This window comes from Habropoda laboriosa, unplaced genomic scaffold (assembly GCF_001263275.1).
Source record: "Habropoda laboriosa isolate 0110345459 unplaced genomic scaffold, ASM126327v1 scaffold309, whole genome shotgun sequence".
NCBI lineage: Eukaryota > Metazoa > Arthropoda > Insecta > Hymenoptera > Apidae > Habropoda > Habropoda laboriosa.
In genome coordinates, this window is record NW_017100481.1 from 776,763 (window position 1) to 793,530 (window position 16,768).

Here is a 16,768-nt window from a genome sequence, read left to right on the forward strand (position 1 = left end):
CGCCCTTTGTGTAAGAGGAAATTGAAGAAGGGAGCGCGCGAATGGAATCGACGCTGATTAATTTTCGCAGAAGTACGTTCAAATATGATATTCATATCTTCACGAGGAAAGCCTTGGACTTCTACCGAGAATCTTTATTTTATCGCCAAGTTACAAGGAGACACTCGACGCTCATTTCACTTCCTCATTCGCTAACTTCTTTCTCTCTCTCTCTCTCACTTCGCATACATACGTTCTCGCGATGCGCGCGAAAATTCGAAAGAATTAAAAATTCGAAAGAATTGAAAGCATTTCTAACATAGACACACTTCCATTTCCAAAAAAAAGAAGACTCTCACTTTTCATCGATATTAAATCTGCTGCTAATTTTTGATAAAAAATTCTCAAAGTCGCTGACATTTTTCTGGAAATTTTTGCTCGGTGATTCGAAACTTTTGGCCGGTAGTGTACATCTACACGCTCACGGAAAATCTGTATTTTATGGAATTTGTTCTAAGACTTCGAAATTTGAGATATCTGTAATATTACTCGTACATTTGACGAAACTGTGTAAAATGACCGTAAAATTGAAGTGTCACGTTCCTCCTGATTGCTGCCTAAAGGAAAATGTGCGAATTTTACGTTAACATGAGAAAACGTACAATTTTTTGAACACTCGAGTGATTAGTTGATCGACGTGCAAACGATTGGAAAAGTAACGTGTCATATTGCACGATCGAATACTTGGACGTTCTTATCATCATCAACCATCTTCTTCCTCCACTTCGTTTCACTTCCTCTATCGCATTCACCGACATTACTTCCACCAATCTTCACAACCATTCTGAAGCACGTACCCCTCTCTCACCTACTCCATTCCCGCCGTTGACAATGCACCCGGCCTGAAAGCAACGAGGGTATACACAGAGGAGCCTTTGAAAAAGGAAAATCGTTCTAATTGCAGGCGATCGTGGGCATGAAAGAGCGCGAGAAGCTGGAGATCGTGTGGTTCAAAGGCGCGAAACACGGCTATCGGCGAAATGATCAAAATAATCGAACGTAGACGAAGGAAGCGCGTCGCGACAGCGGGAACGGCGGCAACGGGCAAACCGTAAAGTGAATCTCATTAGCGGTGCCTTGATGCATGGCGAGGCTGCTGCTGCGGGGGGTATCGCTTTGATGTCGAACGAGGTGGTGCCCCGGAGGGCCGCAGCACGCGGCATTATTGTTATCACGAGACGAGGCTGTTTCTAATTATCGGAAAGGAACCGGAAGTCGGAGCCTGCGACGCCGCCGTTCCCCAGCCTCACAGAGGAACGATGCTCTCTGCGTCGTTTGGGGAACCAAAAGGACCACGGAGAGAGACGGAGAGGGGTGGGAGAGAAAAGGTGAGGAAGAGGGAGAAGGAGAGGAAAAAGGATGAAAGGGAAAGGACAGAGGGAATGGAGAAAAGAGGTGAAGAGGGGAGAGAGAAAAGGAGGGGAGGGAGGGATGAAAGGAGAAGAAGCGAGAGGAAAAAGGATAGACATAAAAAGGAGAGTAAGAGAGTGAAGGAAAGAAGAAAAGAGAGGATTGAGGATAGAGAGAAAAAGCAGAGCGAATAGAGAAGAAAAGGGGAGAGGAACAGGGAGAAAGGATAGAGAGAAAAAAGAGAGCGAATAGGGAAGGAAAAGTCAAGAGAGAGGAACAGGGTAAAATAAAGAAAGAAAGAGAAAGAGGATCAGGGAAAAATAAGGAAAGAGAGAGAAAGAGGAACGAAATAAAAGAAACGAGACAAAGAGGAACAAGGAGAAATATAGAAAGAGGAACAGAGAGAGAAATAAAGAAAGAGTGACAAAAAGGAACCGGGCAAAGGAAAAGGAGAGTTAACGTAGCAACGAAGAGGAATACGAAAAAGGAAGAGGTGAAGGAAGCACTGAGAGACAAAACGAAAGAAGTGGAAGGCGTCGAGGAGAGACACAAAGGTCCGTCCTTTCTATCGAGCTACGACAAAAGACAAAGCGAGAGGTCGATGGCCCACCTGTTCTTTCGGCTCCCTTTGATGAATGGCGCTCGCGGAGCAGTATACGCATTCCTGGTCCCCTTTCATTAATCATATCGACGCCGTTGGATGATCGGTGTTAAGTGTGTTGCGTGTCACGAGGCCTCCTCGAACCTGGTTTGTTTGGCTTTCATTAATATTCGATTTCGACGCGCACCGGCCAGAATGAATTTGTTCCGTGGATTGATACGCGATCGAGGGTACATACGGGCTCCCGTGGACGTCCGGTTTCAGTTGAAATTTAAAATTGAAATATGTCGGGGTGGATTGACGCGTATCGATACACGGGGATACTTTTTTTCCCCCGTAACGGGATAAAGCTAGAATACGAGTAATTTATACATGTCGCCCTTTGTGTAAGAGGAAATTGAAGAAGGGAGCGCGCGAATGGAATCGACGCTGATTAATTTTCGTAGAAGTACGTTCAAATATGATATTCATATCTTCACGAGGAAAGCCTTGGACTTCTACCGAGAATCTTTATTTTATCGCCAAGTTACAAGGAGACACTCGACGCTCATTTCACTTCCTCATTCGCTAACTTCTTTCTCTCTCTCTCTCTCACTTCGCATACATACGTTCTCGCGATGCGCGCGAAAATTCGAAAGAATTAAAAATTCGAAAGAATTGAAAGCATTTCTAACATAGACACACTTCCATTTCCAAAAAAAAGAAGACTCTCACTTTTCATCGATATTAAATCTGCTGCTAATTTTTGATAAAAAATTCTCAAAGTCGCTGACTTTTTTCTGGAAATTTTTGCTCGGTGATTCGAAACTTTTGGCCGGTAGTGTACATCTACACGCTCAATTCGCCTAATTGCGTCTCTAAAGGAGAAAATACCCGAGCAATCCAACCGACTAGCTAATAGTTCCACAGGAACAGCAATGTCTGTTTAATCGCTCGCCCCGGAACCAACCCCGTGAACCGAACGAAGCGACGCGAGGAAAATAAATTCGTGAAAGCCCGCCACGAGCACATGTCACACTGATTGCACATCCGCTTCCGCCGCCGCTAGGTACGAAGACTGCTCGCCCATTATAAAACCGGGCCCCACGAAAGAAACATAATATTTATTGCCGGCTTCCGTTCAATTAGGGGTTGACACGCCGTCGCGACTAGGGAGAGAGAGATAGAGAGGGTTTGCAACAGCGAAAACCCCGTTTCACCCATCTCTCCCTCTCCTCTTCGCACCCCAACTCAGTTCGACCCGCCTTTCTCTGTCGCTTGTCGATGCTTTCGAAATCTATGTTCACTTTCACCCTTCCCCTCCCCCACCTCTCACTCTCCGCTGTTAGGGTGTTCTGAATTTATGTATTGTTCGCCCCCTTCCGATTCGGGACGACATTCGCGAAATGGCTCAAGAGGCTTTTTCTCTTTTCACCCCGCGTGAAACGGGGTGGGGGCCTCGAGTGTCGAGAATGTGGGAAGGGGTTTGTAAATTACCAGTGTCTTTCCTCTCTCTTTCTTTCTTTTTTTTTTTGTTGCTGTTAGAGCTTCTGTTTTTTCTAATAGGGTGTGTCAATGCCTGTGGTTGTGGCGATGAACTTTCGAGCTTTGTGGATGTTTGCACGATGTGTCGTCTAGATACTGGTTCGAAGGACCACCCAATATGATTGGGACTTGTAAACTGATCTATTTCTATCGCGTGATGTGAGCTGGTTGCTCCTTGGTTCTCCTTGTTCGTGGTGGTTGAACGACTACTCGGTGACTGACTCTCCGACGTCGCGTCTCGGACGTCCGTGAGAGGGATTTTTGTTAGGACACGCTGATTGGTTAATGGTGAACAATTGCATTTGCCAATCAGCGTGTCCTGGAATTTCCTCCGGGACCGTTACATACAGATGTGCCGTTCGGAAATTCGTGGTTTATGGTATGTTCGTAGGCTATTGAGCGCGAGGGACACAAATTACTAAAAATCTAGCAAAGCAATTCTCTAGTGACCCTCGCAGGATGTAATTAGACCCGTGCAAGCAATAAACGAAAATCCTCAACTCAAAAATAACCGTTCCCGGTTGATCGTGCCATAAACCGTTTCTACAGAAAACCTAACAGGGTGAATGAGATGATCTTTGGATCTTTTGGGAACAGTCAACCCTCCTGTAACAGGGTTGATTCGTTCCGTGTTGTGTCGAAGAGGCGTTAAGAGAAACCGTGAACTTATGGAATTTAGGGGAATGCGTTTCGTGCTGTACCGAAACCGTGTTAAGCGGAACTTGGAATAAATACAAACCAGGGGGATTTGTTCTGTGTTCTCGAAAAGCGTCGAACGAAACTTGGAAATAATACAAAGTGAAAGAAGTTATTTTGAGTTTTTTTTAATGAATTTAACCCTTTCAATGCGTAACGTGGATGACTGACGGTATATTTTTAACCACGGCTGCAAAATTTCTTATTTTGGCCGTATCGTTTTGAAAATCGGTTTACCAAATCAAGATGGAAGTGCGTAAAGGATAGAATTAAGTGTTAAATTAAGGTGGAAGTGCATCAGAAGGCTTCAACAGTATAGTGCGAGCAAATTTTCAGAACGTCTATAGGCGCGAATAGTGATGAAAGGGTTAAAAGTTCATATATCGAATCGAAGATAAGATAAACAGTAATTCAGAATTTTTATAAATCTAAAAAATACAAGTTACATCAACAATTAGCTTTTATTAAAAATCAAATAACCTTATTAATTTTTATCATCACTGTCGTCTTGGGTGCGTTTGTGTGTGTATTTCTTTACATACGAGTGTGTGTGTTCAAGAACTAGCGAAAGTCAGATATTTTTTTAAACGAAGCAGTATAAGAATGCACACTTGAAACATTCGTACTATGTGAAAGTTGCCTGAATTTATGAAATTGTGCTGTATGGAAATTATTTTAAAAAATATCGTGTTAAAGGAGGACTTTTTTGCAGTTTTCGCAATTTTTACACCGTGTTGCACGAGGGTTGACTGTATATTATAGCGTGAATGAGTGTTTTATTGTAATAATGAGATAGAGGGGGATGTGTGTGTATTTGTGCGTGTTGATTGTAATGCAATTAAAATTGCAACTAGCTGCGGCAATTTTCAAAGAGCTACCGTGCGATAGCCAAATTGAAATGAAACAGTTACGTTAAAAAGAAATTGTCGTGTAATGCAATTTATTTGTTATTCAATTATCTTCTGAAAATAACATTTTCCAAGTGGCCTCCTCGACAGAGAATACATTCTTGCAATCAGGAAAATACTCAATTACTGCTCCCAAACGAGCGTTTTGCTTTGTCTCTACAATGGTACTTGGTTTGTTAACATATCGATTGATATTCCGATTACGAAAATGTTTAAAAAAATTAATCGAATTGCTAATAAATTGCGTTATACAAGTATTTTTTAATTTGACGTAACAATTTATCATTTCACTTGCTAGAATCGAAGTGAATCGGAACTAATATAAATACAATTTTTAAAAAAACACTTCGTCGTCACACTCGTTAAAATCAAATTGAATTAAAATTAACATAAAATTTGTATATTTGAGTTAAATACAATTTTTTAAAAAGCACACTGTCATCGCACTCGTTAGAATCGAAGAAAGTAGTAGATTTGTGTTGAATACTAAAAAGAAGTAACAATACCTTCTTTAATTTTCCAATAATTAATTTGAAATTAGTTAAAAATACGTACAAAGCTGAATGAAAGAGAGACACTTGCAGCACACTTGTATAGAGACCCTGACTGTGCCAGATACACGAGCCAGATTTAAATAAACACCTCTCCTATCTGTACCACCCACAGTTTATTAATAAACAACGCTATATAGCGAGAAACAATTACGCAACACCAAGGTTGATGTATTTTTATCGATCGCGCAGAGATGAGCGTCAATCGAGCGTTGTCTAACACGAAGGTCCCATGGTGTAATGGTTAGCACTCTGGACTTTGAATCCAGCGATCCGAGTTCAAATCTCGGTGGGACCTGACCATTTTTTTTTCTCCAAAAATTTCCTCCTCACACCTATCGTCCACCTACAAATTCGCCGTCCAACAACTGTAACACATTTTTTACATTGAAATTTCCATTACAAACAAAGAAAAGTACAAGAGCAACCTATAATTACACGACGATAAACCAAACAACTCTACGTGGAAACGCCGTGCACATCTTCTACGTGTCTCCGATCGACACGTGACACGTCTCTATAACCGCGAAATCCTCCTGTTGTCCGCCGTTTAATCAGTAATTATATAACAGGTCCGGACTTGGTGTTCGAGGCCGAGCGCGATAATTCATTTATTATACATGTAATTCGATAATCGAGGCCGCCTAGCGCGTTATCGTGTCTTTTGCTTCCACGAAGCGCGCGGCTCTTTTTCGCACCGCTCTCTGCCCAACGCTTATCTCGAATCTCTGCGACTATATGCCTACCTGTCGTGAGGATCACGAATCAAAAATGCATCGAGCCACCAATTACTGGCTGAATTAAGCCCCCTTGCTGGCTGGCTGGCTGCTGTTGCTGTTGCTGCGTCGAACAACGTTGTAAGCAACGCACTTCCGATGACAGATTACGTCGCGTACGCAGTGCACGTGTCGTTAAGTATTGATTAAAATTGTACAAATTATAGGCACGCGGACCCTTCGACAGTGTCACTCGCCGACGATCAGCATCGTCTGGTTAGTCTTTTTTTTTATTTATGGTGTGTTTTATGGGAAGTGAAAATGTACCGATAAATTGGCGGGAAAAATTGTATCTTGTTGTGTTGGATTCGTTTGCCCGGTGGTAATTGTATCGACACGTAACAGGTTAGAAAATAATTGTATTAGTTGGTTATGGTGAATTTGAGGGACGTATGTAAGAAAAAATTTAAGTGGCAGGAAGGATTCTTTTAAAAATTTTTTTATTCGAAGTAAAGAATTAACAAAGTATATGTGTAATTAAGAAGGGAACGTATCAAACTCACAGGCGTCGATTTTGGTAAAACTTGTATGAGAGACAGTTTATGAGAAGATATTTGACACGTATTAAAGGTTCGAGTCACAAGAAGGGTTGATTTTTTCAAATTTTGTTTCGAAATGAAGAATTACCAAAGTAAACGCGTAACTAAATTTACATCTAAAGAACAGTAAAATAGCGACGACTGTATCTTTGCTTCTGTGAATATTTTTGTATCGTCAGAAAAATTGCTTAAACTACACACGAACTCTTTTGACACCAGAACTACCGACCGGGTCAAAATGTGAAAAAACGCGAATGTTCAATACTGGTCGGTATTATCGTTTGTAACTTTCCGAATTTATTTTCTACATGTATGCTTCTATTTGCATGGATACGAATCGAATTTTCCAATCACGGTTCAGTTACATAAAAATTCATTTGGGAAAGTCACTAATGGGTCATTTTGACTCGGCTGGTAGTTCTAGACCGAATTCAAATAAATTCACCGCGATAATGGAATACAAAGAGACGCGAGATTATCGTTAAAAATTGCCAGAGCAATTAAACAGCTATTAAAAATTCCCGTTTGTCGATCATTCGCGAGTTAAATCGAACGATTCGCGCTCAATTATGCCCACGTTTATACGACACGCGTAACCAATAATTCTCCCGTACCTACGACACACGTATCCGCGAGAATGCCGCGTCTAACGTGGCCGGTGCTCATCAATCACAATTACAAAACGCCAGCGTGAATAGTAAAATCACACAAATTACACGTTCGTCTCTCTCATCGGTCGCTCTCTCGTACACAAGCGAGCGTATTATTACCGAACGTTTCCCGGTATCAACATTAATCAACCGACCGTCCGTTCAATATTTCCGTCGTGGCTGTCGCATTGGTTTCGATCCGTTTAAATCACACGCGGAAAAACGTGTTTCCCCGCGACGAGGGCACCGTGAAATATTCCATCGAGTTCATCGTGATCTACTCGTGGACGTTTTCGCATCGCTTTCATTCGCGCGGCGATCGCCGAAACGCTTCAACAGCAATTTTTCTCTTCTACGAGATCATTTCTTTCGTAATTAAGCGAATTTTTTATACCCTCTTCAGTGTAGATTCTTTCAATGCCATTTTTATTGCAAATTACTGTTTTGTGATTTTTACGTCTTTGACCCTTCCACTGCGGAGATTTTAATGCGTAAATTGCTCGGCAGACGGTGAATTTTCAAGCGCGATTGTAAAATTTGGTGTTTGATTTCAAAATTCGGTTTGTTAAATTAAGGTGGATGTATTTTTCTCGTAATTAAGCGAATTTTTGAGTCCTTTTTCAGTGTACATTCTTTCAATGCCATTTTTAATACAAATGACTGTTTTACGATTTTTGATCCCTTAACCCTTTCGCTGCGGCAGATTTTAATACGTAAATTGCTCGGCAGACGGTGAATTTTCAAGCGCGATTGTAAAATTTGATGTCTGGTTTATTAAATTAAGGTGGAAGTGCGTAAAGGGTAAAATTAAGTAAAAGTGCGTAAAGAATGAAATTAAGTATTAAATTAAAGCGGAAGTGTACCAGAAGGCTCCAAAGCAACTTTACAGGCGCCAATAGTAATGAAAAAGTTACGCTCATGTGTGTCACACGTGGAGAGCTAATCGTCTAATAAGTGAAATTTTTTAAAATTATCTTTTCTCACTTTACATATCATCTTTCGATACCAATGATAGCAAGAAAAATGAAGTTACAGCATTATGACTAATGAGAAATTTATTTCTATACGCCTAGGAAATGATTAAAATAAAAAAGACGAAATAGAATTTATTTGACATATCAAATTGAGAAAAATGCGAGCCTTCAGGGGTTATTCGAGAAACGAAGCTGGAAAAGTTAGGAAATACAACCGTTTCCAAATGGTCTCTAAATTTCATTTCGTGGATAAATATCCGTAAAGCATCCCCCCAGAGTCTGTTTTTAAACGCAAACTTAATATACCACCGGCGCGCATTGAATCTTCTCCTCCCTTTTCCTCCTTTCCTGAAACACCGAGGTGGACTCTAACGGGACTCGTTTATGCCGCCTCACGTTGCTGTTTATCGCACTTTCATTCCATTCCCTGATTATTCTTTCCCCCCCGAGAGAATTATTCTTTCCGTGTCATTTGATCCAATTAAACTCCCATCGAAACTGCTCTTATATCATTTCACCAACGAAGTATCTCACGCACGAACGAAATACCGATCAAATGAAAAGAAACATATTTGAAACGTCGGAACGCAATTTCGTTAATTTCAAATCCACAGGTGTGTTTTTGACATATCCTACTCGCTTCGACCCTGTTACTCGATAATCGATTATAATAATCACAGTTTGCGGCCGGGCGGAGAGTAATCGTGGATAAATTGGCGGAATAAAGTGATCGAGGTTCGTTAATCCGGTGCGAAACGGACGATTTCGGGGAATCAGATTCGCTCGGGAACGACGCGGGATAACGAAAACGTAGGGCCGCGGGAGAGAGAGGACGATCGTTACCGGAAGTTCATCAAGATGTGACAACGCTACCGTGAAACTGTCGCGCGCTCGTAAAATACTTTCTCAATTTAAATTTCACCGAGACGATCCCTTGGAAGTTTCCGGTTAACGAGCGGAACCCCGTAACTCAGCCGGACGATAAAATACCCGGCCCCGGTAATGACGGAACGTGTAATCGAGAGTCACACGAGCCATCGTACCCTGACACTTGGCCCGCGGTATAGAGGCCATCGAGACTGGGCTGCTAGACGGTATCAAGAACCGTGGCACATCGTCGTCAAACTATCCTCGAGATCGTTCTCAGACGGAGAGCTACACGGGGAAATTGTACGGTGTAATTTCATTTCGTTGGTCGTTTTGGCTTTTTAAGGTGAGAAGGAAAGAGAGCGGCTGGGATTGAGCGATTTGCGGAGGATCGGAGATCGAGAGGATAAGGGGAAGTTTCGAGGAAGTGAATCTTTGGCGAGGGAATGGCTTGATTTATCGGTGGAATGAATTTTTGTTTTCTTCTTTAATGGATTCATTTGTTGGGCGATTTGGAATTTGGATCTTGGTGAGTGGGTTGGTATGGTCTTTCCTCTTTTATCACTCGGGACTGTTTTTTTTTTTTTGAAGAAGTAAATTACGAATAATACATAGATAAATTAATATTTATTCTGTTTATCCTTGAAATCAATTTTTCTTCTTAAATGGATAAATTTGCTATAAAATGTAGAATTTAATACTGAGGAAGAGAGTCAATAGTGTAATAGAGTAATTGTAAGCTGTTGGTAACGGGCCTAAATCGACCCGGGCACAAGCGTTAAAGACTCCGAGGGTTAAAAAGCAAGTGAAACGAAATGAATTTGCACGTGTTTAAATATTAAGTTCCAATTCTTTTTCATTTTGCCAATTCCAAAAAGAGAAAGAATGAGAAAACAAACAATTCCTAATATTCCTCTACTGTTAAACCTTCAATTCAAATTCCAGAAAACCTCCAAGAAGATGTGCTAATACAAACCTCAAACCTCCCCCTATATTTCCATTCGATCACCTAAGAACCACCTCCAAAATCACTATTAACCCTTATGTCAACAACCGGGAAGCCTTTTGCACATATTCTCACTTCAAATATTTGATCTTCCCGGTAAAAGAATTTCTTCTTTTTACCTTCCAGGTTATCTAAATGTTATTTGGCACATCCATCTGTGCTTCAAATTTAGAATTTTGTTATCAGAAAACTACTGAAATTGGACGGTAAAGTAGACGACAATTATTCCGTCGTTGACTACGCGGCTCAATTTATTCTCCTACAATTCTTATAGTTCTTATGTTTCTGCCAGCAGTGCTCCTAACGCGTCCTTATGTGCCGGCCTTGACGCCCCTCTCTTGCCTTCGGGAAACCCTGGCGCAAGTTGGGGGTTTCTATCCGGCAAGGACCGCGTCGCGCGGGCACGTGGCTGGGTCTTACCTGACCCAGCCCTTAGCGCGCCGGGGTGTCAAGGCGTTGGGTCCTCTCGGACCTCAAGACCTCTCGGTCTGCGGGTCATAAACCGGCCCGAGTCCCAGCACTCGATCGACCATACTCTTACATTAGTTCACTTGAACTCATACTCCAAAAAAACCGTAAACCTTCCTCTAAATTTCCACTCAATCACCTAAGAATTACCTCCAAAATCACTATTAAACGAAACACGAAAGAACCGTTCCACGATATTCAACGAAGGCGTAGAAAAATTCAAGCCGAGTGTCTCTTAAATCATAACTGTAAACAACCGTCGAAATGCATCACGCGACGTTATACGGATTAAAACTGTCTCGACGACGAATCAAGAAGGATTTACGCCGCGTCTTCGTTATCGGTCGCGAGCAGTTGCGTCAACTGATCGACATCTTCGGCCGATCGTGGTTTCGAAGGGCGAGCCTCCTCGCGGCTGTAAAGACGCGTCTTATCCGCGAGATAGCGAGCGGAACAGGCGCGCGACTCGATTGGATAACAAACATTTTATCGCGTTTAATTCTGCGCCAGCGGCGTTAAAGTTTTAACAGCTTCTTCGGTAATAAATAATATTATGCACGCGAAATTTGCTCTCCCCTTTCCCCCACGTTTTCTGCTTCCTCCGCGGAGGGAGAAGAGGGGCAATTAAATAAAATGCGATACCGTTCGAGTTATGACTGGGAACCTTTTATGGTTTATGAGCACACCGCGCGTATTCCTTAAATCGGAGCATAAAGTAAGTTCTGCCGCGCGTGTAGCTCTGTGTGCCCACGGCTTTTCGTTCGACTGGAGATCGTTTCGACGGAAGGGAGAAGTGAATTGTCGGGTTTGGTTCTCGTTGCGGAAGCGAAATACGGGGTCTCCGAGTGAATTTCGATTGTTCAGCGGAAGCTGTTTCGGCGGGAGTGGTGATACGGTGTGTAACAAAGGATCTCGGATTGCTGAAATGTTTCTTTTTGTTAATTTCCTCGCCATTAGAAGCAATTAATAGTTTGTAGGAAGAGTCACTAGAAGCAATTAATGGTTAGGAATCCCTTAGCATCACCTAATCTTAAATAGAAGAATGTTCTGGAAAGCGAGAGAGAGAGAGAGAGAGAGAGAGAGAGAGAGAGAGAGAGAGAGAGAGTGTTTGTGTGTGTGTGGCCTATAAGTAAACGAGGTAGGCCGCGGGAGCGAGTCTTAGAGTTGTAAGAGCATAGAGACGTTAAATAGTGTATCTTCTAGAATAATACCTTTTTTAAATTTTCACCCCAGTCACCACTTCTCGTAACATATCCCACAATTTTGAGTATTATATTTTAGATACAACGAAAGATCGCAGATTGCTAAAATTAATTTAAAATATTTAACGTTACTCAATAGGATTGTGAAGGTGTGCTTATTTGGATAAATTATGGGACGTCAAATATATAAATTTATAAATAATACAAATTTAAGTATTTACTAAATATTAAATATTATTCATTTATTTATTTTCAGCCTCGTGGCTATGAGAAGGACTTGGTTTACGATATGTTATTTCCCATTTTGTCTTGTCACTTACTAAATATTAAATATATCTGAATAATTTATTTGAAATTCTTCATGCATAATTTGTAGATAATATAGATTTCGTATTATAGAATTTATATAGAAGAAGGTATTTTTGAAATATTTTTCGGAAAATTAATAATAAAACTTATATTATTTACAAATAATTAAATCTACAGTATTTCACTTTTATACAATAATTTTATTACACCCAATTTTAATTTTTACGATTTTATGCTGTCCTTTTCACTGTTTTCCATTCCACCCCACTAAATGGTTCGATTCAAAATCTATATTATACCATAAAAATTACACGAGAAGAAAGAAAAGACGAATCTTAACGAAAATATTATTTACAAGAAAAGAGTCAGGGAGAGTGTTCAATGATTCGCCAAAAAATTTGTTTAATGCTCATTTGCACGCACAATAAAATTCACCGGCCAATCGAGTTCCCAAAACAGGAACAATCTTAAAAACGAAAAAAAAGCGATTTTAATAAAACGATCGAAGAAAATTCTTCGTTCAAATCTCCCACGATTCGTCCCTTCGGATGATCCCGCCGATAATTCCCCTGTCGTTCGAAAAGCACAAAGAGATATCGACGTTCCGCTGCGTCAAGAAACTTTGCATATTTTTAATAGGCGGAGGCTTCTTCAGCCAATTTCCCGTTTCGCCGTAAAACCCCAAACGGTCGAGATTTATGGCCGTCGCGTCAATTATAATCCGTTTCGTTGGAAAGCGGCGCGGTCCTCCCGTTCAACAAGCCTTCTTCCTAACCCTTCGCGGCTCCGCGAGACACACCCTCCAACTTATATCGTAAAAACGATATTAGGCCTCTTCCCTCATCTTCCTCGACTTTCCTCGACAAGGGACCACGAGAGAGAGAGAGAGAGAGAGAGAGAGAGAGAGACACGTCAGACTTTAGGGAACGTTTAAATAAGACGCGAAATTTTTTATACGGGTAAGAAGCTCGAGAGAAGAAGGCTGCGTGAGAGCGTTCGTAAAAACGTATCACCCGGAAACTGCCCCTCTCCGACGTATCGAATGATTACTCGAGGAACGCACAATGTCGCGATTTAACTGCCCCCTTAAAAATTGTTTGTCTACGCGAGGCTTTAACAACGCGATCCGCGTATACGATCTCTCGTTTCGCCGTTCCTTCCCCTTCGGTGTTCTTCGTTTCACGCAGCTTAAGGTGGATTTTAATGTGCGCACGAGAAACGACGCCCGTGGACGCCCCTGATGAGTGAGGAACGTTTAAAATGCGAACGCTCTGGGGGAGGGAGAGCGCGGAGAAATTGAGTTGTAAACGGAACACGCTTTTCGGTTTAACGAGCGGGATCGTTTGTTAATAGTAATCTGCCATAGTTTGTAGGGACGTGTTGAAAGGAGTTACATTTTGCGAGGGCTAATGTTGGATACATTTTTGATTAATATCAGGTAATAAGGAGAGAAATGTATTTGTTACGTGTTGAAAGGATTCAATTTTAAGAAGAATAATAATGTTAGACATATTTCTGAATAAGGGGTTGGGACACAGTAACTGTGGAATTGGTTTAGTAATATGTTGTGAGTGATGGCGTGAATGTAGTGTGTTTGTCGAATCGTCTCGAGATTTGGAAAAGTAATGGCGTGAATGTAGTGTGTTTGTCGAATCGTCTCGAGATTTGGAAAACGAGCGGGTCATAGAGAGAAACAGGGAGTAAAACAGTAGAACCGCGTTGTTATTGATATCAGGGAGTGCGCGAGAATGTTTGCGAGATAGGGGAGAAACAGAGAGTAAAACAGTAGAACCGCGTTGTTATTGATATCAGGGAGTGCGCGAGAATGTTTGCGAGATATAATAAGAGACTCTTGATCAGATTATCATTATTCCTTTTTACGTGTGTTTATAGTTATTATGAAATTATTGCTATAAAATATATTGCTATTGAACTTATTATCACGTGTTATACAACCACAGTAACAAGTGGGTAAAATATAAGATTTTTAAACGACAGTGCGGCAAAAAGTGAATAATCGATTAATATAAAATTTTTTATTTCAATTTACTATACCATGAACTAAAAGAATGCTTGTAATATTTAATAAATAATTTGTTCGTATGCCTTTCGTCGTTTTCGCTCGGAATATCTTTTCTTCCAGATGGCTAACTGGTGTGCAAGATTCGTACAAATCGAATTAACTATCCAAAATCCCAAAAATGTCACGAACTAGGATATATTCTCTAGGCATTGACGATCCCACATTTTAATTTTTGTGAAAATTAAAAAAATAACTGGTATTTTAAATTTAACGATTGAATTTCGGTGGAAAATTTGTTACTTTTTTATTTATATTTCACAAAATAATGGGAAAATGTAAAAACATCGATCGTCAATGCCTAATAGATATTGTAGTAATGATAACTGTAAAATTTTAATGCAATTGCTAAGGTAGAACTCGAGATATCTTGTACACCGTTTTGAAAAACGCGAACCCCTTAATATTGATAGGAAACGAAATGTATTTGGTAGATACACGTTGAAAGAAATGAAATTTTAAGAGATTTTATAATGTTGGATACATTCTTAATTAATATTCATAAGAAGAGAAATGTGCTTGTTACGTGTTGGAAGAAATTCAATTTTAAGGATTATAATATTAGATATATTTCTGATTAATATTGATAGAAAAAGAAATGTATTTGGTATACATATTGAAAGAAATTAAATTTTAAGAGAGTTTATAATATTGGATACATTTTTGATTAATATTAGTAAGAGAAATGTGCTTGTTACATGTCGAAAGAAATTAAATTTTAAGAAGGATAATAATATTGAATATATTTCTAATTAACAGATATTAATGAGAAAAGAAATCTATTTGGTACATGCTGAAAGTAATTAAATTTTAAGAGAGATAGTAATATTGGGCACATTTTTAATTAATATTAATAAAAAACAGAGAGATTTGTTACACCGGTTTTTAATTTGACGGAAATTTCGCTCGTTTCCTGGATTTCGATTTCAAACTGGGTTAAAAGCTTCATATTTACCGAAGGGAGATATATTTCCACTGTTATTTGATGAAAACCTTCAGTCTCAATTTGATGGAAATGTTGTTCTGTTCGTAGATTTCGATTTTAAAGTAGGTTAAAAAGCTTCCTTTTCGCCGGAGAAGTATATAGGTATATTTCTCATTTTTATATTCTCAGCGTTATTCGATGACAAACCTTGGACCTTTTTCCTAGCTTTCGATTTAAATCTAGGTCGGAAAGCTTTCGTTCCGTTAAGAGAGGATGCAGGAAGATGGAATACGCAATATCTGGAGACACTATCAGTTAGATAAGCGATTTTATTAAAGGAACGTCGTTTTCGTTCCCCTCAAACGGCGAGACGTAAATTCGATAAGCTCGACCTCGATTTTCCACGCTCCTCTCGCAGTGCGAATAAAAATTCGCCAACGTGAGTGCACGTATCGCCTAAGTGCCCGAATACGTGGCTTCTGGGTCAATGTGGACATTCCTGACCGAGATTTGTGGAGAAAAGTGAAGCTCGAAAAGTGAGCGACTCTTCGTGGCTGACCATGACCTGGAACAATCTACTTGCTCCAGTTCCCTGAGGAAATGGAATTGCACGGGAAGTCGAAGTTTTCTGGAGAATGAAACGGAGATTTTAGAGTGTCTCAGAAAAATTGTGGCCCATTTGTATACGTAAGTTTGAAGTGAAAACTGATGTTTGTAGGAAATTTTGCAAAATTTTGATTTCTAACATTATTTGATTACATTTGAAATTCAATTGTGAGTTTCCGTAACTTATCGAAACGTACATTCGTGGTATTGGCAGAAGGGAGACGATATTAATTTTTTTGAATATATTATATTATTTCTTCTTTCGTTATTACTGGAATAACCAAATTCGTGTGAACGACGGATTGCAGATTTTTCAATAAGATTTGTGAATTACGGAAATTGTTAAGACTTTTGTTGAAATAGAGAAATAATTATGTATGCTAATTTATTTTGCATTGAACGTTCTTATTTCGAAGTTCTTTATATAGTGTACCTAAATATTCTAGAAGGGAAAAAATATACTACATCCCGACTAGAAATTTCAGTTAGGCAGATATTAGGTCCGCATTAGGCTAGCCTAATTTGTCTGTTAGGCCCGCATGCGGTATGTAACGCGGAATATTCACGACCGCCTAATTGGGAAAGCCGCGTTAGGGCCGCATTAGGCTTTCCCAATGACTGTCCAACGAGGCCTATGTTAGAATAGCTTTATTAGGCTGTCATTGGGAGACATTAATGAAATCTCACGAGGAATACC

At 40.2% G+C, this 16,768-nt stretch overlaps 1 non-coding gene across 1 annotated transcript; it reads left to right on the top strand.

The window, feature by feature from the left end:
• Positions 1–5,895: 5,895 nt before the first annotated feature.
• Trnaq-uug lies at positions 5,896–5,967 on the top strand. The gene has a single exon. It is a non-coding gene; the product is annotated as a tRNA-Gln (tRNA).
• Positions 5,968–16,768: the final 10,801 nt, after the last annotated feature.